Source organism: Budorcas taxicolor, chromosome 23 (genome assembly GCF_023091745.1).
Source record: "Budorcas taxicolor isolate Tak-1 chromosome 23, Takin1.1, whole genome shotgun sequence".
NCBI lineage: Eukaryota > Metazoa > Chordata > Mammalia > Artiodactyla > Bovidae > Budorcas > Budorcas taxicolor.
Genome location: NC_068932.1, coordinates 23,385,351 through 23,411,927, shown reverse-complemented (window position 1 = coordinate 23,411,927; position 26,577 = coordinate 23,385,351). Strand labels below are relative to the sequence as shown.

Sequence of the window (26,577 nt, the reverse complement as noted above, 5' to 3'; positions counted from 1 at the left end):
CCATAGACGGCAGCCCACCAGGCTCTCCCGTCCCTTTGATTCTCAGGCAAGAACACTGGAGTGGGTTGCCATTTCCTTCTCCAATGCATGAAAATGAAAAGTGAAGTCGCTCAGTTGTGTCCGACTCTTAGCGACCCCATGGACTGCAGCCCACCAGGCTCCTCCGTCCATGGGATTTTCCAGGCAAGAGTACTGGAGTGGGGTGCTATTGCCTTCTCCGATCTCCATTACTAATTCCCTGTATATTAGTTTCCCATTGCTGGTGTAACTAATTATCACAAATTGAATCCATGTTGATGGACTCAATTGTCCAAGTTCATGGCTTAAGTTCATGTAAGCAACACCCAAGCATTATCTTAGTTCTGCAGGCCAGAAGTCTGAAACGGGTTTCAGTGGATTAAAGTCAGGGTCTTTTTTCTTTGGCTGTGCTGGGTCTTGGTTGCTGTGCCCGGGCCTTCTCCAGTTGTGCATGGGCTTCTTACTGTGGTGGTTTCTCTTGTGGAGCACAGGCTTTTAGGATGCTTGGACTTCAGTAGTTGCAGCTTGAGGGCTCCAGAGTCCAGGCTCAGTAGTTGTGGCACACTGGGCTTAGTTGCTCCGTGGTTATGGATCTTCTGGAACCAGGGATTGAACCCATGTTTCTCACATTGCAAGGCAGATTCTTAACCACTGGACCGCCAGGGAAGCCTAAAGTCAAAGTCTTATTTGGCCATGTTCCAGAGGCTTCAGGGAACAATCAATACCCTTGCCTTCAGCTTTTAGAATCTGCAGGTATTCCTTAGCTCATGGCCCACTTCCATCTTCATAGCCAGCAACAGCCAGCCAACTCTTTCTTACATCGCATCACTGACACAGACTCTTGTCTTTCCCTCTTTTACATTGAAAGATCCTGTGATTCCATTGATTTCACCTGGAAAATTCAGACTACACTCCCTTTTTAAGGTCAGCTGATTTAGCAAACTTAATTTCATCTGCTACCTTAATTCTCCTTTGCTGTATAATTGCAACAGTGTCACAGGTTCTGGGGTTTAGGCCATTGTTCTCTTCTATTTAAGGGTTTAGATACAATCCTGGTACTTAACCTATTATCTTTTCAATTAGCATGGATTTTCTTTCAGACAGTTAGCATTGGACCCCCAAAATAGTTCAAAATAATTGTTTGGATGTAAGGAAGAAGCAATGAACTCAACTCTCCATTGCTCAAATGAGAGATTTATTTACTTTTAACTAATAGGACCCTCGTTACAAGAGTGCTATAGATACTGAGAAGGGAGGACCCCAGCTCGTGGCAGGCTTGGAAAACAATGTGTGTCTCAGGGACTACACCCTCTTCCAGTGAAATGCAAGCATCCAAGGATAGTATCTGACATCTGTAGAGAAGCCAAGAAAGCAGATTAAAAGACGGGTGCTCTGAAGTTGTGGTGACGTAATTTATAATCCGAGATCTTACAGTTATGAGTCAGTTTCTTTTGTGTGACTCAATTGAATCCACAGTATTGAAAGACTGCTGTTCACAGTGGCTCCTTGGACTTGTAAAGAAGGAAGAGACCCAAAAAGTCAGTTGTTGCCCAGGCAGCGGGCAACAGGAAGTGGCACAGATTGGCTGTTGCCATGGCAACATCGATTCCTGTCCCCCTGGGCAGGCCTGCGGTAGATAGCAATTTCAGAGAACACGTGGACCACCTGCATCAGAATTACCTGGGGAGCTAGTTGAAATATTAATTCCCAGGCCACACAGCCATAGACTGGGATGGGGTCTGGAACTGGCTCTTTTGAAAAGCAACCCTTCTTCTTGGTTGTTTGAGAATCATTGACTGAAGAAAATAAAGCATCCCTGTTAAAAATCACTGTACAAACCCTTGTTGTATATCCTTGGATGAGGCCTCACCTCTTCGCTGTGAAAACTAGAGCCCTTTTCTTGCTTACGAAGCCCCAGTCTTCAAAAGACAAAGTAGATGTGCTGTCCCAGGCATTTATAATAAGTACTCAAGCAAGTGCTGAGAGTTTAAATAGGCATTTCATGATTTCTGTAAGAATGGAATTTTTTTTCCAAGGAATATCTAATAACATCTCACAGAACTAGTCATGTCAAAATATACTTTGGAACTCCCCAAATAAATTTCCCAAATGGGGGATGTAAGGAAAGAGCAAATTAGCCAAGATGGAGTTGTCAGTCTCTCTCGCCCCACGGCCTCCTGCTCTTGCCCCACGTTTTGTAAATAATGATTATGTAGCAGCTGAGAGCACTTACAGCACTGGGCATCCCGTCAGGAGGTACGTGTTTGGCCATTGGCTACTTTTGTTCCGTAAGCATATATAAGCTCCACCTGGGGAGCTATTGCCAGGAGAGAAGTTAGGAGAAGGCGATGGCACCCCACTCCAGTACTCTAGCCTGGAAAATCCCATGGATGGAGGAGCCTGGTGTGTTGCAGTCCATGGGGTCACAAACAGTCAGACACGACTGAGCGACTTCACTTTCACTTTTCACTTTCATGCATTGGAGAAGGAAATGGCAACCCACTCCAGTGTTCTTGCCTGCAGAATCCCAGGGATGGGGGAACCTGGTGGGCTGCCATCTATGGGGTCGCGCAGAGTCGGACACGACTGAAGTGGCTTAGCAGCAGCAGCAGCAGGAGAGAGGTTACGTTATGGCTGTGTGGTTATGTTATGTTATGTTATGTTAGTCTGATGCTATGGCTGCTGTGCCAGCCAGGAGAGAATAAATAAGTCTGCGATTCTTGTGGCTTCTCACATTTTCTTCCTGTCTCTCAGCTCGTGTCTTGCCTACCATGGGTTCAGCGACCAGTGTGCTCAGTGAGATATAGCAAGACAGTTGGTCTCACGAACAGGATCAGCAAGACAGGGGAAATACTGTTCAATGTCACTGGGAAGGACTATGGTGGGACTCAAGCAGGGTTTGATATGAACCCAGGACTGGAGAGAATGGCTAAGATGCAGGCCTGAGTCTCTGATGTGACCAAGAGGCACCGTTCTTTCCCTAGGAAGGTGGGACTATAGCACATACATAAAGAGCACTACAAACGCTTCCTGATTTTTCTAAGAATCACTGCTGTTAATGAGCCACTGTTGCTGAGAGAGTGCATTCTTTTTTTTTTTTAATTTTAATTTTTACTTTATTTTGCTTTACAATACTGTATTGGTTTTGCCATACATTGACATGAATCAGCCACAGGTGTACATGAGTTCCCAATCCTGAACCCTTCTCCCACCTCCCACCCCATATCATCTCTCTGGATCATCCCCGTGCACCAGCGCCAAGCATCCTGTATCCTGTATCGAAAATAGACTGGCGATTCGTTTCTTACATGATAGTATACATGTTTCAATGCCATTCTCCCAAATCATCCCACCCTCTCCCTCCCCCACAGAGTGGGAATTCTTAATATAGAGCGTGCGTTCTTAGTATAGATGCTGCTTAACCTGAATTTGTGAAATGCTAGGGGGCTAGCAGTTCTGGTCCCACAGTGAAGAGTGTTCCATCTTAATTAAGCCCAACGACTTGTCATTTAGGAACCAAAATCTGAATGGTTGGTGATGGAACAGATCTACCTGGAAACAAATTGTACTAGTGTCTCATTCAGGTTCCCGCTCTAAGAGACTGCTGATGACTTCACAAGGAAGAACATGGGGATGTAAGAATGAGAGCCCTAGTGTGCTTTCTTTGTTTTTTAAAATAATTTAATCAAACTCAAGGCATTGTGAAAGACATTAAAATAAAATCCACTCACAATCCTACAACACATTTAGTTACTAATTTATTTATGTAAAAATATATATGGAATCCACAGTGTACCAGACCCTGGGCTGGGTGCTGAACTCACTCTCAGGGGATGAGATAAAACACAGTGGACAAGACTGTCCTTGCTTCTCTGGAGCTTACAGCCAAATGAAAAGGCAGATATTAAAGACGCAAACACACCAATATTTAACTGCTGTTGTGGGAAGTGGAGGGAAAGTGTGGATAGCATGAAAGAAAATGCTGGGGGAGCGAGACTGGGAAGGCCTTTCTGAGTTACATTTAAGCTAAGGCCGTGAATAGAGTTCAAAACGTAAATAGTGCTTTATGGAGGGTTGTGGGGACTGGCGACTGAAAAGTGACAATTTGAAATGAGCTCAGTGAACATAGAGGAAACGGTCCTACTTATGTATTTGATTTCTTTTTAAAAAATTTCTTTTCCATTTTATTTTTTAATATTTTTATCTGTGTAATAAACATGTGTTTTTTCTTTTCGATTATGGTTTATCTCGGGATATTTAATATAGCTCCCTGTGCTATATGGTAGGATCTTGTTGTTTATCTACTCTGTGTATAATAGTTTGCATCTGCTAATCCCAAACTCCCAGTCCATCCCTCCTTTGAATACTTTTTACTCCGGTTAAATATATATAACATGAAAGCTGTCATTTCAACTGTATTTAAGTGTACAATTCAGTGGCGTAAGTACATTTGCAGTGTTATGCAACCATTACCACTGCCTGTTTTCAACACTTTTTCATCATCTCAAACAGATGTTCTGGACCCATTAAGCAATAGCTTCCCATTCCTCCCCGCTGCCCCAGTCGCTGCTAACCTCTAATCTACTTTCTGTCTTTATGAATTTGCCTATTTTAACTATTTCACAGAAGTGGTATATAATATTTTCCTTTTGTGCCTGGCTTATTTTACTTGGTATAATATTTTCTTGGTATAATGTTTTTAAGGTTATCCGTGATGTAGCATGTACCAGAACTTCATTTATTTGTATGGCTGGTCTGTTGTATGGATGCACCATGTTTTGTTAATCCATTCATGTGTTGATGGACATCTGGGTTCATTCCACCTTTTAGCTACTATGAACATTGGTGTGTGTGTGTGTGTGTGTGTCCATTAGAATCGCTGTTTTCAGTTCTTTTGGGTATATACCCAAAAGTAGAATTATGGTAATTCTAGGGGCTTCCCTGGTGGCTCAGTGGTAAAGAATATGCCTGCAACGGCAACCCACTCCAGTATTCTTGCCTGGAGAATTCCATGGACAGAGGAGCCTGGTGACCCACAGTCCATGAGGTATAGAGTCGGACATGACTGAGCAACGAATAATTTTCACACACTTGGTTTAGGATTATGAAAATATATTACTATTTCAAACTTGGTTCATTTAGAAAATCACCTTGATTTTTATTTTTTCAAGCATCTGTTTTGTTTTTTTTTTTAATACTCTTGGGTTCAAAGATCCGAAAGAAACACATTTTAATATTTTACCAGCTTCATCAACTTTAGATTCTGAGCCATTTAATTAAGTCCAGCAATAAGTTTGTTGTTTCAGTTACTATTTCAGAACTAGTTGATACCATGGGCAGTATCTAGTCTCCATCTTTTCTGAGAAATTGTCAGGAGGGAGAGAACAAATATTAAGCATATTTTATCAGGAGCTATGAAATGTACTTTACATACAGCATACCTTTTAACTCTCACCTCAGCCCTCTGAGATAGGACTCACTAGGTAAAGAATCTGCCTGCCAGTGTAGGAGCTGCAGGTTCAGTCCCTGAGTCTGGAAGATCACCTGGAGAAGGGCATGGCAACCCACTTCAGTATTCTTGCCCGGAGAATCCCATGGACTGAAGAGCCTGGCTGGCTACAGTCCATAGGGTCACAAAGAGCTGAACATGACTGAAGTGAATAGCATGCAAGCACACACATGTTTAGCTTTAGGAAGAACCACCAACCAAGGCTGCATCATTTTACTTTCCTACCAGCAATGCAAGAGGGTTCCAGTTTCTCTGTATCCTCACCAGCACACCTCCTTTTTTTTTCCTTCTTTAAAGTAGGTATGAAGTAGTATCTCTATGTATTTGATTCTTACTCTTCTGTCTCCTCAGGAATCCATCTATCGCGAAACTCTGAAGTTCTTTGGGGCCACTGATGTAGCGCAGGTCTTCTGATGACCTGACTTCATGTTTTACCTAAGTGTCTAATTTCTTAAATAGATGTTCAGCAACTCTGGGGTTAAGTGTGGAGGATGTCCAATAAATAGAAGGATTGTAATAAATGTTGCAGATCTTGTCTTTCATGTTGTATATACCCAACAGAAGTTTCCAACAGGCATCTAGGAGTTCTTTGCTTGATTCAAATGAGTTAATTTTCATGAGTGTTTGAGGCAATTGATTGGTTGGTTACATCCCATTCATTGAAACTCCAGACGTGACCTCTGCCACTCCTCTGCTTTATGCCATCAGGTACTTATGATAAGGCTGCAGGTCATTTATCTGATCTACAGTGCCCTGCGAAGTCTGGTTCCGCCTCCTGGATCATTTTTTGGCCACTTTCTCCCTTTTTCTTAGGCTGCTGATCATTCTGCAGATATACGAAGTCCACCCCTACTTCAGAACATTTGTGCCCACAGGTCCCTCTTTAATGATTTCTCTACTCCTCCAAGTAAGGCCCTCTCTCACTTTTTTTTTTACTTTAGGAAGTTCTATTCTATCCCTGGGTTGGGAAGATCCCCCGGAGAAGGGAAAGGCTACCCACTGCAGTATTCTGGCCTGGAGAATTCCATGGACTACACGCAGAGTCGGACACGACTGAGCAACTTTCAGTTTCATTCATCTATTCAAGTTCCAGCTAAGATGCGATTTACTCAAGAGAAATGCTGCCTAACCCTCTCCCTGCCCCAAAGCTGACCCCCTATTTTGTTCTCCCTCAAAGCATCTTTTACTTTTCCTGCATAGCAGTTACCAGAATTGTAGTAAAATTATTTGTTTATTTAAAGTCCATCTTTCTAGGCAGTCAGAAACGTGCATGAGGGCAGAAACTCATGTCTCTATTGATCGGTGTTAGGCACGTGGTAGGAGCTCAGTGCATATTTTTGAACTCAGGTAGGTGCTCCTAAGTCCTACATGGATGTCCTGTCTCTCAAGTTGAACTAGATGTTTCTAGTTGGACTAAATGTTTTCTGTCTCCTCACATAGTACCTGTACTGGCATTATTACAGTTAAGTGCTGACACTGTGCTGTTAGAGAAAGATAGATGAAAAAGAGAGGAGACTTGCAAGGTGGCTGATTGGATCTCTGACTGAATACTTCCTGGGAGAAAGCTTTGGGGGCAGGCTCTTTCTAGGCCGTAGGCCAGGATGTTGAGCAATGCTTTCATTTCTCTGAGGGATTCTGCCAAGAAGCAGAAAACTGATGAGTGACCTATGAATGCAGCTCACATTCTGGGTGACTCATAGTTTACGGTATTCTAGGGGAAAACTGTGTTAATCAGAAGGGTAGGGCAGCCATGTGGGTTCTTAGGCAGGAAGTTTGGTGAGAAGCCATCCAAGGCCACAGTGGGATGGTCTTTCTTGCCAAGTACTGCCTGAGCCCTTCAGCCAGTGTCAAGGTAGAGACACCAAGCAAGCCACTTAAGGCTCTTCTTTGCTTCTATAGACTCCATAACCTTCTGTTAGAAGGTTGTTTCATAGTTGGCGTGGCTTGTCTTACTCCTAAAAGTCGTGAGACCAAGAATCTTGTACTTTTGCTTTTTTTTTTTAACTTAGTATTTCATTTAAAAAGCAATGCATGAGTGCTTTTATCTTCTAAAACATTACAACTAAAGCTAATACCCTCTTTGAACATTACCCAGAATCTTGGTCTTTTACCCTTATCTTTAAAGATAACCTCTGATCAAAAGTTTGGCCTATAGCCTTACAATCTGTTTTGAAAGTCTTAATTTGGGCTGATGTAACTGGATACCTGAGACTGGGTGGTCTATAAATGATAGAAATTTATTTCTTACAGTTCTAGGGTCTGGGAAGCCCAAGAGCAACGTATTAGCCGGTTCAGTGTTTGGTGAAGGCCCACTTCCTGGTTCAGAGACAGCTGTCTTCTCTTCTTGGTGTGTCTCACAGGGCAGAAGGGAGTAGGCACCTCTCAGGGATCTCTTTCATAAGGGCACTAATTCTGTTTACTGCCCTCACAATCTAATTAATTCCCAAAGTGAAAGTGAAGTGAAAGTGAGGTTGCTCAGTCGCTCAGTCATGTCTGACTCTTTGCGACCCCGTGGACTGTAGCCCACCAGGCTCCTCCGTCCATGGGATTCTCCAGGCAAGAATACTGGAGTGGGTTGCCATTTCCTTCTCCAGGGGATCTTCCTGACCCAGGGATCGAACCCAGGTCTCTTGCATTGCAGGCAGATGTTTTAACCTCCGAGCCACCAGGGAAGCCCAAATACCATCACACTGGGGCTGAGGTTTCAGCATATGAATTTGATGGGTACACATATATTGTCTATAGCAGGATGATAAGAAATTATGGTATGTATGTCTGTGTTTTATATTAACTTTTGACTTTGAAATAAGTTTAGATTTGACAGAAGAGTTACAAAGATCGTACAGAAAGTTTCAGTGTGCCCTTCACTCAGCCTGTCCTAATGTTAACGGCTTACATAACTCTGGTTCAGTGACCAAAACTAAGAGGTTAATATTGGTACAATACTATAAACTATAGACTTTATTGGAGTTTCAACAGTTTTCTGTTCCAGGATCCAATCTAGGATCCCAAATTGTATTTAATTGTCTTGACTCCTGAGTCTCCTTCAGTCTTTGATAATTCTCAAGTCTTTTCCTGGCTTTCATAACCTTAACAATTTCAAGGAATCCAGGTCAGGTATTTTGTAGAATATCCCTCAATTTGGGCTTATTTGATGATTTTTCATGATTAGACTAAAATTATGCATTTTGAGGAGAGTGTCTATATGAAATCAATCAATCTCATGGTACAACTTGCTGTTTTCATTCAAAACTATGATTTTGAGATAGATCTAAATTAGCATATAGATCAAGGTCACTTATTTAAAGTTCTGTACAGAATTCCTTTACTGTAAGTTTTCTATATTTTATTTAGCTATTGCCCGATTGGTGGGCATTGGCTGATACCAAATTTTCTTTATTAGCAGTATCATAGCAATTATCCTTATTCATACCTCCATAACATCAGATTATAGTAGATAACTAGAAGTGGCATTGCTGAGACATGGATTTAATAGATGTTGTCTGAGTGCCCTCTAAAGTGGCTGTGCCAATTTACATTCTTTTGATATTATGAAGCTTGAAAATTATTGCCAGTTTGAGTTTTAATTCCATTTCCCTGGTTACTACTGAGGTTGGGCATCTCTTTGTATTCTTACTGGCAATTTATAACTTTCTTTCTGTGAACTGCCTATTTACATTTGCCCATTTTTCTAGTGAATTTTTTTCTTTTTGATTTATTGCTTCCTTTGTATGTTGCAGATACAAATCCTTTGTTTTATATATTACAAATGTTTTCTCCTAGTTTGTTATCCCTTTGTTTCCCATTTTTTTCCTTTATTTCTTCTAATTTTTTTTTCTGATATTTTTTTCTTTTGGAAACAAAGTTCTTAATTACAAAAGTAATATAAACAATGTAGAAAATCTGGGAAGTTTACGAAAAAAGTATAAAGAAGAAACCGCCCTAATTCTTATCACTGAGAGAAAACGCCTATGAAAACCATACTCAATTACATATTTCCTTCTAGTCTTGGTGTGTATGTGTGTGTGTTTGTGTGCATGCACTTCATTTTGATCACATTGCATATATATATATATATATTTGCTTAGGGCCATGATCTTTAGACACAAACTCTGGCCTTTTTCCATGTGCACTTGGTTTAAAAGTAGTGTCAGACTACCTTCAAACTCCTATTTCTTTTCCCCACATATCCTGAAAAATCCAACAGGTAAGAGGTCAGGGCCTGTCCTCAGCCGACCTGTACTGAAGTTGGCTCAAAAACACAAGAGAGGGCAGAAATATTCCAGCAGAGCACTTATTAAAAAGTCTTGGAAGTTTTAGGTGACTGCAAGCTCAATGAGTTAATAGTGCAGGTGCCAAGAATTTTATTTCTTGACTGCAAGGCAGTAAGCCCTACGAGGCCTGCTTTGCTCTGATGGTATCACAAACATTTGATTCAGTCTTGGGCAACGTACTCTGAAGTAGCCACAATCAAACTGACCACGTGTGTGAGAAGAATAAGGACACAGACGCTCAAAATCAGGACAAAGGAAGAAACAATGGAAACAATGGGAGATACTAGTCTGGAAAAGAGAAGACCTTGGGCAGAAGTCTTCAAGTATCTGAAAAGCAGAAGGTGGGAGAGAGATTAGACCTGTTTGTTCTCTGAGGCTGCAAAGGCTAGCACTTGGGTCAGAGAGTGGATGCTTAAGAAACACCTTCTAGCTGGTCAGAGCTGCTGAAGCTAAGGCTTTCTGTCATTGAGGAGCTTTCTTTCAGACGCGAGTTAGTTGGGGTAGGAGTTGATATAGTAATTAACCTTTTTTTGAGGGTTATGTGCCAGGACTGTGCCGAGGACATTTCCTCTATTATCTTATTTCATTCTGTCATCATCCTAAGAGGTAGGCACTGTTGTTAAGGATGTATTAACACCTGTATTAAGGATGAGGGAAGTGGTATGATGAACTCAGGTATATCGCACAAGGTCACACAGTTGGCGAGCTGTGGAACCGAGACTCCAACCCTTTCCGACAAACCTCAAAGTCGTACTTTTAGTCATTATTGGGACTCAGGCGTAGTTTGGGCCAGAGGACTTTTTGAGGTCCTTTCGTCTGGAAGATTCTGTGAGTGGGAAAAACGGATGCCTCCACCCCGCTAAGGGTAAGCTTCGGAGTGTCAGTGAAGTAGTCCAGGGCCCTGCAGAAGGCCTAGGGATGGAGACCTAAGGGACATGGAAGGGTTGTCAACGTGCGTCACTCCACAGCTCAGCAGCAGGCGATGTTCTGTTATTTGCCGATCCCCAGCACCGCGCGAGGGACCGGGACGCAGGCCCGCCTGGCGCCCGCTCTCCCGCAGCGTGGCCAGGGAGCGTCGCCGCGGCCGGGTTCTGCGGCGGAGCTGGGGGACGGAACAGCGCGCTGGTCCCTGGCAGGGCGCGAGCAGGGGGCGGGGCCGGGGCGGCGGGGGCGGGGCCGGGGCGGCGGGGGCGGGGAGAGCGCGCGCCCAGGAGGCTGCGGCAGTTGCGCGCTGGGATTGCTGCCGTGCGGCGGGACCGGTGAGTGCGGCGGGACCCGCGGGCGGGCGGGGGAGGAGCGGGCGGGCGAGGGAGCGAGGTAGGGTGCGCGGCAGAGCGCGCGACCTGGGCCAGGGCCCCCCACCTGTCCCCGCACCGGTCCTACTCGGCTGCTGCGCCCCTCAGGCCCCTCTGGTCTGAGTGCGCGCCGCGGACCCCGCACCCTAGATTCCGCACGCCCCCAACCCCAGTCGCCCCCTGCCTCAGAGCAGCCCCTTCCTCCGCGCCGCGGCGACACCCCCGGCCCCACGTCACGCTCGCGCCATTGTTCCCGGCCTTGGGCTCGCCGGGACCCGCCTTACTCTCTGAGCGCGGGCCCTAGCCTCCGCAGTCAGTCTTGCCGCGTTCGGGCCCGTTTCTCCGCTTTTCCCTCACGCTGGTGGTAGCCACCATCCCATCTCTGGCGGACACCCCTTTACTCAGTTCAGCTTATTTTTTCCTGCCGACGCCTGGCTTCCTCCCGTCCGCACCCGACGCCTGCCTTTCCGCCAAGTTAATGGGCCTCCCCACCCCGTGCGCGTTCCCGGTCGACCCCCCGAGGAAGTAGCGGGCAGCTGTGTGTTAGGATGCAAGGTTGACTGCGTTGTAGCAAGAACCACCAGAAATTGCCAGCTGAAAGCCCACATGCCAGTTTGGTCGTTTGCAGCACTTCCTGGAAAGCTCACTTCGAATTGCAAGCCGCCACGAAAAACGTGCTGGTTCTTTCCCAGTGGCTCTCGAGTCCGGGGCCAACTGTCCGGTGGCAGTGCATTCTTTTCCTGGGGACCCCTGAAGCCCTTGAGAGCCCAGAGTGAGATGCGAATCTGAAGCCTGAAGCTGTAGTTACAAGCATGACGTTTGGGGGCTTTGACTGTGGTAGGCCTTAGCTTTTAAAGGCAAGTAGGTAGAGTTGGGTGTCAGATGTGGCGAAGCTTTGGGCCCTTGTTTTGAGGATGCATTGTAAGTGCAGTGCTCTGCAGTGACTAGTCACCATTATAGGGTTGTTTTTGTGCGTGCGTGTCCCGATTCTTCATGATTGAACTTGTTTCATATTGTTTATATACTGTTCATTTTGCCTCTTAAAGCAGTAGATGCAAACTCTGGTAACTGTAATGTGAAAGAGTGCCATTTATCGGTTCAGTTCAGTCGCTCAGTCGTGTTCGACTCTTTGCGACCCCATGAACCTCAGCACTCCAGGCCTCCCTATCCACCAACTCCCGGAGTTTACCCAAACCCATGCCATTTATCGTAGAACCGTAATGTTACTGAGGTCCTTTCAGATATTTATCTCGACACTTTTCAACATGGTTAGAATTTTTCCAGATGAAGGCATCCAGGCCTGAAGAGGTTAAGTTCAAGAAGACACAGCTTGTAATTAAAAGCAGAACTCCACATGCTGGGCTGATGCTAGTGTGCATAAACTTTATTTTGGAAATGCTTTTCTATTGCAGTATAAGCCACTACATTTTGGTATAGCTTGCTGCATTATTCTCATCAACCCAGAATTTAGATTTTAGAATTTAATGATCAACTAATCTGTAAAATGAGAGAGCCTAAGGAGATGCTCGGCAAGGGTTCATTCAGCTCCAAGATTTGATTCCATTGTTTGAAAATTTATAATTGGCTACAGGTTTCCAAAAGTTTATAATTGTAAGAAGATTTATATAGGTATTTACAAAGGGTATCTGCAAACCTGATTAGTTATTTCAGGTTGTAGCTTCCTAAAGAAAGCCAGAGTAAGTGGAATGTTGGCTGAACGTTCATCTGCCTCTAGGCTATTTCTAATTTCTACTGCTTAATGAGGTAAAGAGAGGGCATAAAACTTGTTTTTAAAGTACATCTTTTTATTGCTTGTCTTTCTTACTGCAAAGCAAAATTTAATAGTTAAAAAATCCCCCAACATTATCACATTATTTGTGACAAATATCTTTTATAGTTCTTTTATTTTTTTAAGATTTATTTATTTTTTGGCTGTGGTGGGTCTTCATTGCCGTATGGGTTTTTCTCCAGCTGTGTCAGACAGGGGCTACTCTCCAGTTCTGATGAGCAGCTTCTCTTGTTGTGGAGCACAGCCACAGTGGACTTAACTAGTTGTGGCACGTGGGCTTAGTAGTTGTGGTGAACAGGGCTTAGTTACACTGAAGCATGTGGGATCTTCCCACGGGACCAGGGATCGAACCAGCGTCCCTTGCATTGAAGGGCAGATTCTTAACCACTGGACCACCAGGGATGCCCCTTTTCCAGTTTTTATGTAAATATAACTTTTAATGTAGTTATAATTCCTTTTACATATTTTAAATTTTGCACTTCCCCACATAACTGGATGTCATCCATGTATCTAGAGAATTCATCTACTTTTCTTTTGTGGAGGCTCCATAACATGATTTTATGCCTAGTAGTCACTGGTGCCTGGCATATAGGCTCTCAGTAAATTTTTGTTGAATGAATGTAATATTTTGAGCTGCTTAGGCAACGTGTCGGAACACAAAATGTTAAATATCTCCAGGACATATATTAAATGATGTATGAGCAGTAAAGGTGGTCAGTACAAAGGCATTGAGCCAGGAGATGGCATCACATATGTTTAAGGGCCTAGGTTTTGGAGTCTGTGTTTGAGACCTGGCTTGCTATACCATTTATGCCCCCTTGGAGAATTAACCTTAAGAGAACTTCACTCATTTTCTCTCACCATGAAAAAGGGTAAAAATAGAACAAATTTCACAGAGTTGTGTGGGTTCAATGGGATAATTCCATTGAAGTAACACTAGAACCCATTAAATTCTCTATAAATGTTAGCTATTAGTGTGTGTATTTATTTATTTATTTTTTTGGTTCAAAATGGAGAGATTACTGTTGGTTGGTGGCATCAGGGAAAACAAAGTGACACTTGAGAGTATGGAAAAAATGCAAAAGTGGATATATTGAAGGTTTGCTGAGTAGATTGCTCTCACTAAAACAAAGAGTTTGGTGGATCAATAGTATGAAGTAAAACTGGAGAGAGAAATTCCAGTAAACTATTCACAAGATAGGTTACATGGGTTTCTTGCAGATAGAGCAGGATTAATGAAGCAAGATAGCCCTTATTTACAAGTAGCTGGTGTTTGTTTCATTTTGAAAGTTTAGCCCTGAAAAAGTTACTTGTCTTAAGGAAATTGATAGCAAATTGTTATGGAGTGTTAAGTCCTTGTCATTTGAACAGAGTAAATGTTATGTTACTTTTTACCATTTGAAGCAATTACCTTAAAGCAAATATCATGTGAAATTTGTGTCCTATGATTGGTTACCAAAGTTTGCAGTGGCTGTTTTCCTTTTCATGAAAAAGAACTTTAGCAGTACCGCGTACCGCGTCCCGCCCAGCCAGCAAAATGGCAAGCAGAGCAGCAAAATGACCCCCCGTTTTGGTGAAATACAGAATCAGAATTAAATTGACTCAGTGTTGAACTATTTGTTGTTTTGTGTGTTTCTTTTGGTTGGAAAACATTATCAAGAGCGTGAGATGAAAAAGCGTGCTGTGTCAGGGTCTCCTTGGAAAGAGAAGGTTGAAATCTGGTGCCTGAAGTTTAATGGTTGAATATATACTGTGGGTTCCTTGTTCCCCGACCAGGGACTGACTCCGTGGCCCCTGCAGTGGAAGTGCAGAATCCTAACCACTGGACTGCCAGGGAAGTCCCTGTTTATTTTATATGTATATATAAAATACGTATATGTACATATAAAATATACATGCAAGTTCCAGAGGATAGTGGAGGACAGAGAAGCCTGGCATCCATGAGGTCCCAGAGAGTTGGACATGACTTAACAGCAGCAAAAATATACATATCAGCAAATTTGTTGGATATAGTAGGCCTGTCGTATCTGGCTGCAAATGGGGAAAAATCAGAAGGACTACTGTACTGTGCCATTTTATATAAGGAGTTTGAGCTCCTTATATCTGGGAATTTTGGTGTCTGTGACGAGGGGGTGTATGTCCTAGAACCAGCGCCCCTGTGGATTCTGAGGGACCACTGTGTTGGTATGTTTCCCTTTCAGATGTCCATGGAGTACATGTTTTTTAATGCTTCTTGGTTCAATTTAATGGGATTTCTTTAATATTTTAAATTTATTTAAAAACATGAAATATTTTAAAATACAGAATATAATGTAATCATCTTAATTACAGTTCATATTTAGTGTTTCTCCCCCCCCCCATATTAGTCCATGTTCTAATTGTGTAGTCTCTCTTTTCAATTTGCTGTGTTTTTCAAAGGGGTAAAATTACCAATGCAGTTAAGGCTTGTATGAACCCTTGCTGATACTGTTCCTCTCTTTTGCCCTTTCATGAATTTGGTAATTATTCCCATTATATTTGTATACTTTTACTAATATGTGCGTATCCATAGAAGGGTATATGCTCTTGTTTAATGTGTTACGCACATGATTCTCTTGTTTAATGTACTATGCACAATAAAAAACTTGTTTTTGATTCATTGTCTATATTTTTGAAGATATTTTATGATAAAGCATTGATGAAAGAAGCTCATATGAAGATTTTTTCAATTTTTTGATTGGTTTATTTGGCTGTGCTGGGTCTTCATTGCTGTGCTTGGTCTTTCTCTAGTTGTGGCGAGCCGGGGCTCCTCTCTAGCGGTACAAATGCTTCTTGTCGCGGTGGCTTCTTTTGTTGCAGAGAGCATGCTCAGTAGTTGTGGCACACTGGCTTAGTTGCCCCATGGCATATGGAAACTTCCTGGACCAGGGATTGAAATGGTGTCCCCTTCATTGGCAGGCGAACTCTTAATCACTGGACCACCAGGGAAGTCCCCATATGAAGATTTTGGGGGGAGAATGTTTTTTGGAGGGGGGCTATGTTTGACTTCTAGCCGAGCCTGTGTTTCCAGGTCTATCCCAATATTGAGGCTGTTCTTTTTAAAATGTATTTTATCGATGTGCATTGATTTATAGCATTATATAAGTTTCACGAATCTAGTATTTCCAATTCTGTATACACTTTGCTCACCACCAAAAATGTAGTGTCCATCGATCACCTTTACCCATTTTCCTTTTCCTCTGCCACTGCCCCTGTGGTCACTAGTACTCTTTTCTGTCTGTGTTTTTGTTTGAGTTGGTTTATTTATTGTTTATTAGTTTTTTATAGTCCACATATGAGTGAAATCATATGGTATTTGTCTTTCTCCATCTGGCTTGTTTCACTTAGCATAATATCCTTGATGTCCATCAGTGTTAGTGCACGTGTCAAGATTTCATTGTCTCATGACTGAGTACTATTCCATTGTGTATATATGTATTATATACCACATCTTTTCATCCATTGATTGCAATCCTGGCTATTGTGAATAATACCAGAATGAACATAGGGGTGTGCATGTATCTTTTTTCAGATTAGTGTTTTCATATTCTTTGGATAAATATCCTTAGAAGCCGGATCATATGGTAGTTCTGTTCTTAATTTTTTGAGGGATGTTCATACTGTCTTCCATAGTGGCTGTACCAATTTATGTTTCCACCAACAGTATATGAGGTTTCCTTCTCTCCACATCCTCACCAGCACTTGTTATTTCTTGTTTTTTTTTTTTTTTTGATAATAACTTTTCTGCCAGATAAGCAGTGATATCTCCTTGTGGTTTTAATTTGCATTTCCCTAATAATTAGTGATGTTGTTTAACATGGTTTTTGCTGCATATCCATGTTGATAGGTATATCTTTAGTTCGTTCATCTTAATTGCTCTATAATGCTGCATTATGTGGATAATCCAGTTTGTTTATGAATATGTAGGGGTTTCTGCCTTTTTTGCTATTGTTAACCGTGCTGTAATAAACATTCTTCGACGTGTCATGTTATTTACAGATGTGGGAGAGAATTCTAAGCCTAGGGAATTCTTAGGTTGTAGAGTATGAGGCGGAGAAGGCAATGGCACCCCACTCCAGTACTCTTGCCTGGAAAATCCCATGGACGGAGGAGCCTGGTAGGCTGCAGTCCATGGGATCGCTGAGAGTTGGGCACGACTGAGCGACTTCACTTTCACTTTTCACTTTCATGCACTGGAGAAGGAAATGGCAACCCATTCCAGTGTTCTTGCCTGGAGAATCTCAGGGACAGGGGAGCCTGGTGGGCTGCTGTCTGTGGGGTCGCACAGAGTCGGACACGATTGAAGGGACTTAGCAGCAGCAGCAGCAGAGTATGAGGATCTTCACCTTTATTAGATAGGGCTGAATTATTTTCCAAAGTACTAAACAGGAAATACCTATCAGCAAGTTGTGAGAGTTCCCATTTTGCCATATCCTTGCAAACATGGATATTGTCAGACTCTTCAATTTTAAAATCAAGCTCAATTCATTTTAACTTGCTTTTCCGTTTATTGTAATGATTTATTCTGTTTGCATCCATTTATTGTAAGATTTTTCTTCTCTGTAATTGCTGTTCATATCCTTCATTCTTTTTTTTCTGTTGGCTTATTTTCTTTTCCATCATTAGTTTGCAGCTGCTTATCTCTACTTTATACTAATACTCTCCCTGTTATGATATTGCAATGTCCTCTCAGTGTTTGATTGCTCTTTACTTTTTGTTGTGCATGAGTTTTACATTTTTTAAAAAATATGTTTATTTGATTTATGTATTTGGCTACACTGGGTCTTAGTTGTGGCAAAGTGTTAACAACTGGTGAATCCAGGTGAAAGGTGTAAGTGTATTCATTGAACTACCACTGTACTTTTCTGTAGGACTGAAAATTTTCAAATAAAAAGTTGGAATAAAAATGTAAAACTTAAAAAAAAAAACAACCTGTAAACTTGGGCTTCCCAGGTAGCTCAGTGGTGAAGGATTTGACCAGGGATCAAATCCAGGGCCCTAGAGGGTTCCTTTCTTTCCACATCCTCACCAGCACTTGTTATTTCTTGTTTTTTTTTTTGATAATAACTTTTCTGTCAGGTGAGCAGTGATATCTCTTTGTGGTTTTAGTTTGCATTTCCCTAATGACTAGTGATGGCGTTTAACATTGTTTTTGCCCTGACCAGGGATCGAATCCAGGGCCCCTGCATTGGGAACTTGGAGTCTTAGTCACAACCCCCAGGGAAGTCCCAAGTTTTACATTAAAAAGAAAATTTGTTTATTTATTTTTGACTGTGCTAGGTCTTTGTTAATGCGTGGACTTTCTCTAGTCGTGGAGAGCAGCACCTGCTCTCTATCGTGGTACACAGGCTTCTCATTGCAGTGGCTTCTCGTTGCCGAGCACAGGCTCTGGGGCATGCGGGCTACAGGAGTTGCGTCACACGGGCTCAGTGGCTGCGCGGGGCTCCTGGGCTCGATAGTTCCGACTCCGTAGCTGTGGCGCGCTGACTTAGTCACGCTGCAGTATGTGGGGTCTTCCCTGATCAGCGTATGTCCTGCATCAGCAGGCAGATTCTTCACCTCTGAGACACCTGGGAAGCCCAAGTTTTAGTTCTTTTTAAGTTTTACATTTTTATTCCAACTTTTTATTTGAAAAATTTCAGCCCTACAGAAAAGTGCAGTGAATACACTTACACCTTTCACCTGGATTCACCAGTTGTTAACACTGCCATGTTTGTTTTCTTTCATATACAGATTTTTTTCTCTAAACCGTTTAAAAGTAAGTTGTAGACATCATGGCACTTCGTCTCTCAAAAGATATATTAATCCTTAAATATCCTAAAAGCAATTTGGCCTATAAACCTACAGTATAATTATCACATTTAATATGAATACAATATATGCTAATACAATATAATACAATATAATCTAATATACAGTATTCACAAAGAGTGGGAACAGCCACCCAGATTTGCACAGCCTGGCTCCTTTGAGTATGAGTATGCCATGCGCTGGAAGGCACTTATTGAAGTGGAAAAGCAGCAGCAGGACCAAGTGGACTGAGACATCAAGGAAGCTCGTGAGAAGATGGAGATGGAGGCTGCTCGCCATGAGCACCAGGTCATGCTAATGAGGCAGGATTTGATGAGGCGTCAAGAACTTCAGAGGATGGAAGAGCTGCGCAATCAAGAAGTGCAAAAACAAAGCAGCTGGAGCTCAGGCAGGAGGAGGAGCGCAGATGCTGTGAGGAAGAGATGTGGCGGCAACAGGAGGAAATGATGCGACGACAGCAGGAAGGATTTGAGGGAACCTTCCCTGATGCGACAGAGCAAGAGATATGGATGGGTCAAATGGCTGTGGGAAGTGCTATGGGCATAAGCAACAGAGGCGCCATGCCCTCTGCTCCTGGGCCAGCTGGCACCCCAGCTCCTCCCGGACCAGCCACTATGGTGCCAGATGGAGCCTTGGGATTGACCCCACCAACAACTGAACGCTTCGGCCAGGCTGCTACAATGGGAGGAATTGGAGCAATTGGTGGAACCCCTCCTGCATTCAACCATGCAGCCCCTGGAGCTGAATTTGCTCCAAACAGACGTCGCCAGTGCTAATAAATATGCAGTGTCTAGTTTCCCAAAACTCTTAAAAGAAGGACCCTTTTTGGACTTAGCCGAATTCTACTCTGGAAAAGTGTTAGGGATTCCTCCCAATAGTTTAGGTCTTCCCTGCTTGTAGTACTCTAGGGAGTATGTTGGAGGCAGAGGGTAAGGGAGGGGTGATATTTAACAAATCAGTTCTATGTGGTATATCCTTTCACTAATCAATTCTGTGTGGTGCATTCCTAAAATCTCGTGTGATTGTTGAGAGCCTGTGAGGGCCAGGGAGCCATGGCAAAATGGATCCAGTTAGAGCCCCATTAATCTTAATCATTCCACTCTGTCCACCCTGTTCTGTTTGCTTTCTTGTTCTTACACCCCCTCCCCCGCCCCCCCCCCCCCCGCCCCAAGTCGGTAAAGAATCTGCCTACAATGCTGGAGACCTGGGTTCGATTCCTGGGTCAGGAAGATCCCCTGGAGAAGGAAATGACAACCCACGCCAGGATTCTTGCCTGGAGAATTGCATAGACAGAGGAGCCTGGCGGGCTACAGTCCATGGGGTCACAAGAGTCAGACACGACTTAGTGCACTGGCTCTGTCTCTCTCTCATACAGTGCGTATTAAAAATTTCTCAGTTGTCCCAATAATGACCTTTATAGTTATTCTTCAGCCCCATCCCTGGTTCACGATCATGAGTTGCATTAGTTACCATGTCCCTTTAGTTACCTTTAATCCACAACAGAGCCCCAGATTTTTGTTTGTTTTCATAATATTGATGATATTTGAAGAGTCTAGGTCAGTCGTTTTATAGAACGTCCCTCAATTTGGATTTGTCTGATCATTTCCTTGGGTATTTAAATTCAGACCAAATATTTTTGGCAGGTATAAACTATAAATTTTAACCTAGTCAAATTTGTCCATTTTTTTCTTTATGGTTTGTGTTTATTATCCAAGAAAGTCTTCTCCACCTTGATGTCATAAGGCTTTTCACCATTGTTTATTTTCTAAAAGTTATATGGTTTTGCTTTTTTTATGTTTAGGCTTAGATGTTATTTTTTCTGCTTTAATGTGTTCAATTAGCATTTGTGTTACACATTCTTTTTCTGCCATTGTGTTTGTTATGAAATTACTCTGCAAATTCTAAAGACTGCATGGCTTTTGTTATGCACTAAATTGTGAAAATTTTGCATTATCTGAACCGTGCTAAATGTGTAGAGGTTGAAACAGCTCAATTATTCTGTGTGACAATTGTGAACATTTTAAGATGTGTTTTTAGGAGTTTCAGCATGATATCTTACCTGTAAATAACATGAAGATGTAACATTGGGATCTTTCACAAATCTGAAATCAGTGAATGCTGTATTCTTAGCCTTAAATTATTGACTTTTGCAATAGGTTTGATGAAGTAATCCTAGGAGGAACTGAGAGCTTTCAGGAAAGAAAGAAACCTATAGACAGTAGGTTATATTTAGGATACTTAGATTGACATGAAAAAATGTGTGAAACTGTATAGCCTTTGGCATTTAATTGGCACTCTGAAGTTTGGACTCTAAAAGTAGAAACCTACTATAACATTCCTTCAAACATAAAGTATTTATTACATTGTGCAGAAGTCATAAGTATGAAAAAAAAATTAAAAAAAGTCATAAGTATGAAACATTGTGGTCTCTAGTATTATAATTTATCATGCACTGTGTGCGAGCCACTGTTCTTAGTATGTTGCACTTATTGCTGCATTAAGTCCTTGTTCAGACTAACCATTTTGGAGTAGAAAAAACTGAGGTGATTGTATAATTTGCTCAGTTTCAGAACTAATTAGCATTTGAACCAAGTTTTAAGCTTGGTCAGAATGGCTCCAGAATCTGCACTCCTTACTACAAGTTTGTTTCTATAATCTTGGTCAAATTATTTAACTTCTCTATGCTGTTTTCTTCTTTGCATAATGAAGATAATGGTACCTAATTCATATGGTTGTTGTGAGAAGTCAGATAAAATATGTATAGAGCTTAGACTAATACATGAAAAAAAAGTGAGCGCTAAATAATTGTTTTATTGTTGTTTAGTTGCTAAGTCGTGTCCAACTCTTTTGCAACCTCATGGACTGTAGCCTGCCAGGCTCCTCTGTCTGTGGGATTACCCAGGCGAGAATACAGGAGTGGGTTGCCATTTCTTTTTCCTAAGGATCTTCCCCACTCAGGGATCGAACCCATGTCTCCTGCATTGGCAGGTGAATCTTTACTTCTGAGCCACTGGGGAAGTTAGCTATTATTATGTTAACATTACTAAAACATTGAATTTATACATATCTCAAAAAAAATTGTGTATTTTTTTTGGCTGCCTTGGGTCTTCTTTGCTGCCTGAGGGCTGCTCATTGCAGTGGCTTCACTTGTTGCGGAGCACCAGCTCTAGGGAGCATGCTGCGGCTGCTGCTGCTAAGTCGCTTCAGTCGTGTCCGACTCTGTGCGACCCCATAGACGGCAGCCCACCAGGCTCCCCCGTCCCTGGGTTCTCCAGGCAGGAACACTGGAGTGGGTTGCCGTTTCCCAGGGAGCATGGGCTTCAGTAACTGGTGCATAGGCTCAGTTGCTCTGCCGCATGTGGGGTCTCCACAGACTAGCGGTTGAATCTGTGTCCCCTGCATTGGAAGGCTGATCTTAACCACTAGACTCCCAGGGAAGTCCCATATCTCCGAATTTTCATCAAATAAGTGAACTAAGCCATATATATGAATGTATATAATAAAAAAGTAGACTATCATAGTGATTATTGCGGTGCCCAGGCTCCAGAGTGCTCAGGCTCAGTAGCTGCTCCTCTTAGGCCTAGTTGCCCTGCAGCGCATGGGATCTTCATTCCCGGACCAGGGATTGAACCTGTACCCCCTGCACCACAAGGCAGATTCCTGACCACTGGACCATCAGGAAAGTCCCCATCAGCTTTTTAAAAGGATATTCATGAATCATTACTAAAACATCCATTGCAAAGTATTATATGTTAGCTGAATGCAAAAACAGTTCAGCTGTTACCTTTATGCTTTTGACCTTAGCTAATTATAGCAGTGTTTTGAAGAAATAAAAGTCATATGGTGGTCCCCCCTCATCCACAGTTTTGCTTTCCACAGTTTCAGTTACCTGCAGTCACAGCCAGAAAATATTATGTTCCAGAAATAAACAATTCATAAGTTTTAGATTTTGTAATGTGAGTATGCCATTCTGAGTAATGTGGTGAAATCTTGCACCATCGTGTCCGGGATCCCCAGTCATTGACCTCCTTATGGCCCAGTAATTCAGAATAATCCTCCTGACGTATCATCAGAAGATCAAGAGTAGCCTAACTAACACTGTGCATTTCATTACTTAGGCATTTTATCATCTTATGTCATCACCAGAAGAAGTATGAGTACGGTAGAGGAAGATATTGAGTGAGAGACCACGTTCACATAACTTTTGTTACAGTTGTATTGTTGGAATTGTTTTATTATTAGTTAATGTGGTTAACATGCCTCTTGATGTGCCTAATTTGTAAGTTAAACTTTATTGTAGGTATATATGTATGGGGAAAATACAGCTTATATGGCATTCCATACTATCCAGTTTCAGGCATCCACTGGAGGTCTCAGAACGTATCCCCTCTTGGATAAGGGTTAGGGGGCTGCTGTACTGCATATTCTCAAGCGGTCATTTAAAATGCTTTCTTTACATGCTCTCTTGTTCCTTTCTGTCCACAACTATGTTATTGTTGAAGGTCTGGTATTACTCAGAACATTCAGTTGAAAGCAACCTTCATATATGGATGAATTCTGTGTGATGTGGCAGAGGTAATGGAATTCTAGGAGTAGCAGCTGTAAAGTGTTGAGGATAACATAAAATTCGGGTCTTTTTTGGTCTGTTTTTGGAAGTTTAGGAACACATGCAATACATTCACATTTTCGAGCATGTTGTTGCTTGAAGAAGAAAAACAAATTGTCCTGGCAACAGGTAGTACATTTCTCATTTGACAAGATCTCTTCTCAGTTTTGTTGTTTTCCATCAGAGAACAGGGAACCTTTTGTTCCAAGGCCTGCTGTTGAAATGTTAGCAAAATACTATAGTAATCAAACTAAGAATCTTATGCGTTTCTGAACTAAGAGTAAGATTTCATGAAGAGTGATTTAGGGCATTAAAAAGAACCTGTGTAATATTCTTGCATTTTCAGGTGAACACAAATTAGCTTCTGAAAGCATAATGCTCCAAATGTAGAGTTATAAGAGTTTATTTCTGCCTGTGTATTTCAAGTCTGCATTTCAGGGAACTGAGGCTACAGTAGTGCACAAAACAAGCCTTAGCCTAGGGGAGCTTGCATTTTAGAGAAAATGACTTGGCAGTACAAAACTGTCAAATATGTTAAATCTAGAAGTGTCAATCTTCAAAAAAGAAAAATAAAATAGGGTAAGAGAATAGCTAGTGATATGTGTGGATAGGTAAATGAGATTTTATTAGTTGGAATTTGTTAGCCATCTGTATCACTTGATGTGTAAACTTAGTCTTTTACACAAATGTAAAATATGGGCAAATGATATAAAGAACTGTGAATGAAAAATGAGCAAAAAACTCTTCCTTATAAACTAAAAAGATAGAAGTTAATGAAACATTTAACGTTTATACATAACACACTTTTAAGGAGTCTTACTGGAGAAGGAGTTGGCAGCCCACTCCAATATTCTTGCCTGGAGAATCCCATGGACAGAGGAGTCTGGCAGGCTACAGTCCACGGGGTCACAAGAGTCGGACACGGCTTAGCAACTAAACCATCACCACCACCCAAGGAGTCTTACTTCTGGGGAGAAATTAATATTCCTTCATCTTAAATTATATGATTATTGTCTTTCATGTGTTTTATGATTAGAAGAAACAAAGGTTACAAGAATACTTGCAAAGCTGTATTTTATTTCAAAGTGCTGTTCTTTGATTTAGGGGTGGCCCTATTAACTACATAAACAGTGATTTAGATTTTTAGCAGTATTATTAGACAAATTAATTTGGATCTGGCTTCCCTTGTTTTCCAGGGACTGTATTTGTAAGTAAATTGGTTTGTGGTCTTGTTACAGAAGGGTCCCTTGATGGCAACATACTGATGTAACCAACTAATGTACCTCTACACGTTCTTGGTTTTACTGCTCATCTGTCAAGGATTAGGATTATCAAGAGTCATGTGTAAAATGTTAGTGTGATACCAGGCGTACATATGAACAATATAGCTTTAACTTTTCTTTTTCAATTTACTATAGTAAACTATAATAGTTTAATATGTGTAATATTCAGTTACTAATGATAAAGAGTCCGCCTGCCAGTGCAGGTGAGCAGGCGACACAAGAGACACAGGTTCGACTCCTAGACTGGAAAGATCCCCTGGAGTAGGAAATGCACCCCACTCCAGTATTCTTGCCTGGAAAATTCTGTGGACAGAGGAGCCTGGCTGGCTGCAGGCCATGGGGCTGCAAAGAGTCGAACACAACTGAGCACAGTGCAATATACAATGAAAGTTGTGTTTTTGAAAATAAATTTCAGGCTAAAGTGAGGAAATTTGAAAAAGCCATTTAAAAGTATCCTTTCCATTCAAGTCTCAGAGCAGTGTTCATTGTTCTTAGAATGAGAATGGTTGATTATAAAACTTATAAATTCCTAATTTTATGTTGCAAACACAAAATAATTTGCAGTGAAATTTAGTAGAACACGTAAGTGTTCGTATTACTGTTATCATTATATATTGTCTATAGTGACACACTTATACCACTGAAAAATGAATATTTGGTTCAAATTGCTGTGTGAATTAAACACTTTGCCTGATGGATCTGTGCTACATACTGTATTGAAGTGCTACTCACTTCTTTGCAAGTGAGCTACTGGCATGACCTGAAACAGACGTTAAAATGGCCTTGCTAACCAGGCTGCAGATTACTCACAAGGCTTACCCTGCCGTTTCAGTTACTCTGCTTCCTGTTTTCAGAAGTTGCCTAGAGCTTTGGGGGCAGCTGGTTTCCCTTTGTTTGGGGGAGGGTGGTACTGGTGGTGAAGGGAACTATAAATATGTATGTTTTGCCTGGGAAATATTTTTAAAGTGTGATACTAAAGTATTTTGAATGCCTGAGAGTTCAGTTGTTACTCTTCAGATACAACTACTTTGCAGGCTGGATATTTTATATTGAAGCAAAGTACTGTTTCAGTATAAGCTGTACCACTATTGCTTGAAAGGAACTAAAATTTGAGCCTTTTATTCAACATTAGTCACTCCTGTACCTTACTGAAAAAACTACTCTTAAGCTTGACACTGTAAACAGGCGACAAACAAAATGTTTACCTATTTACTGGAGCACTCTTTTTTTGCCATATGATAATCATCTGTAATTTTATTGTTGTTATGAAAAATAGTTCAGCATTAGATAGGCTGGCTCTGTGAATAGAGTCCAAAAGTCTGTTACAGTGACACTTATGTGTGTTAGATAAGATCATAGGAAAACTGTCAAGTAAGGAGCTTTTTGAAGATAATCTAAGAAAATCTCACCCCTTAGCCTTCACAAAACTGTATAGACTTCATGGCAGATTTTATTTCATATCAATGATTATATGGTTAATCATTTATTTTTATGTTTTTTGTTGAATAAATTTTTATGTTACCTTTGATGAGACTTTGTAACTTGACTTTTTAAAATAAAATGTGTTTTGTTTAGTCCATGAATGATCCAAGAAGGTGCTTTGAATTTTTCCTACAAATAATTTGAAGAAAGTAATAGAAAAAGAAATTAAAATATATGGAGGAACTCTTTTGTTAGTATAATTGCTACTTCTAATTTGTAAGGAAAGAGGGAAAGAAAAGCCTGCCTTTTTAAAAAGTTTTATTGAGGTATAAATACAACAAACTGTATATATTTAGAGTATACAATAAATTTTGACATTTGTGTATAGCCATGAGACAGTCACCATAGCTGAGGTAATGAACATATCACACCCAAAAGTTTCCTCCGGCCCTTCCACCTCATTCCTCACTCCAGGCAACCACTGATCTGCTTTCTATCACTGTAGATTAGTTGGCATTTTCTAGAATTTTATATAAACAAAACCATATAGTG

General features: G+C 41.6%; 1 protein-coding gene and 1 pseudogene across 2 annotated transcripts in view; both read left to right on the top strand.

The window, feature by feature from the left end:
- The first annotated feature begins 2,161 nt into the window (after positions 1-2,161).
- Positions 2,162-19,490, top strand: LOC128068083 (non-POU domain-containing octamer-binding protein-like; annotated as a pseudogene).
- The window catches only part of NT5C2 (5'-nucleotidase, cytosolic II), a 95,682-nt gene continuing 80,141 nt past the window's right edge, over positions 11,037-26,577 (top strand). For both annotated transcript variants that reach the window (XM_052661198.1, XM_052661197.1), the window contains exon 1: positions 11,037-11,060. The gene's annotated coding sequence lies outside the window, so the exon portion shown is untranslated. The remainder of the gene's footprint in view (positions 11,061-26,577) is intronic.